Below are 2,201 nucleotides of genomic sequence, written 5' to 3' on the forward strand. Positions count from 1 at the left end.
AATCATAAAAATAAGCATAATTCAGTCATTTTAAAAWTTGTAGGTTGATGTTCATTGATTATTCAATGTATAATACACSTATTTCCTAATTTTTAGTTAGTTTATTTTTSTTTTATTCCAACCTTGAGTCTTTTTTATTACATTATTTTYCATTTGTTTATATTTGAAGCTAAATTAAGTAATTAGTTTGTCTTTGCACCATTAGAGTAGAAAATCCTTAAACTTGAAAGCATAYTGTTMTGTGYTGCAGCATTCCARCAACATTAAACTGTCATCAAGTGGCTTTGAAACAATTTAAGTTTCGGAATTACTTTTAAGTTTGTTCTTTACTTTCCGTTGTTTTTTTCCGTCATTTATTGTTCACTCTTTACATTAAGTCATTTACTTTTTTTAATTTATATTTATGTTTTTATTTTCCATTATTTATTTTATTTGTCATTTACTTTCCRTTATAAATAGCTAATTCCGTTAGCTTGGGTGTGAGACAAAAAGGGAGATTTAAAACCGAAGAAAAGTGAACGTTGTTATGCAATAACAACATTCCACTATTTCATTCAAGTTTTATAAAAAACAATGACACTTCTTGACAAGTTAATCACTTTGAAAGTGTTAAAGTGTCATGGTTTTACAAATAAGTCATTTAATGCACGTCAACTCAGAGACGGACCCATAATTTTTTTTAAACGGTGGCACCATTTGACCATAAGAAAAAAAATATAGGAAATTTTTTTCAAACGGTGACACCGTTTGACTATAAGAAACAAATATACGGAAATTTTTTTCAAACGGTGGCACCGTTTGACTAAGAAAATGACACTAACATGATTCGGACTTGGGTGTGGGGTAGAATAAAAGCCTTGAAAACCAACTCTACCAAATAAAACTTGTTCTCATTGTAGTTTAAAATACATACGATGGCACACAACAAATTAATACGGTTGCACCGTTCACGAAACCTAAATTTTTTACCCTTCGGCGGAGAAACGATACGATGGCAYGTGCCACCTATGGCACCTATGTAGGTCCGCCGATGCGTCAACTTGAATGATATGAGAGGTGGACTTGAAAAAATTGCCGACAAAAAGACTTGTCATTTGTATCTTTCAAACTAATTAATTTTCGACAGGTTGGTCACTTGTTAAAGTGTTAAAGTGCGGTAGACTCATATATGAACTACCTAAAACACACGTCAACTTGAATGATATGGGAATCGGCTCGAGAGAGTGATTTTTAACAAAGATATTTGTTTATCCATATATTTTGATAACACAATTTGTCACTATTTACCACATAGAGATATAGGTTAAAAGCTATAATATAGTGCAATAGTGGAAATCCGAGAGGAATACCCTCAGAATAGATTGTGGAACTAGTTATGCCTAACTGCTTTCTGTAGCATCCCTACAACATTGTCCGTTGGAATTTGTGTTTATGTTTCATCAAAAGTCTTACACTCATGCTACCTTTATTTATTATTGTATTTGCAATTGTTAACTCAAAACCAATCAGAGTCTTCAAATTCGTCATCTGAAGTTAGTMTTTCAACTCGATATCTTACAACTTAAGATACCTACCCCTGTGGAATACGATATTTGGTTCTTACCATTTTATTATTTGAAGGCAATAGTGTTGACACTTGTATACTTACATGTGTTACCACTTAGTATTGTAGATATACAAATATCTAGATCCCATCATAGGTCACAATTTATTACTTGAAGACGATAGTGTTGACACGTGTATATTTGCATGTGTTACAACTTAGTGTTGTAGAGATACAATATCTAGATCCCATCATAGGTCATAATTTATTTTGTCTTTTTAACTGATAAAAATGATAATTTGAATTTAATGCATAAAATTTAATAAAAAAATACTAATGATTATGAAATAAAAAGTGTATTTTAATAAGTCAATTTTGAAATACTAATTTACCACACTTTCTTAATATCATATAAGGCAAATTGCATAAAAAATAACGTAATTTAACTTGATTCCTATTTTAGGTAACATATTTTTAAAACTTTCATTCTGGTAYCTAAGATGTAAAGTTTTAAACATTTAAGCATYCGGGTAACYAGTTGAASCATAAACCGGTTACCATGTTGATATGACGAGTGATGTGGTATCCAGTTAATRCTTCAACAAATAATATTGAGTTGTATACCACATCACTTGYTACATTAACATGGTAACTGGTT

Source organism: Cynara cardunculus (assembly GCF_001531365.2).
Source record: "Cynara cardunculus var. scolymus isolate 2C chromosome LG 5, CcrdV1, whole genome shotgun sequence".
NCBI classification, from domain to species: Eukaryota; Viridiplantae; Streptophyta; class Magnoliopsida; order Asterales; family Asteraceae; genus Cynara; species Cynara cardunculus.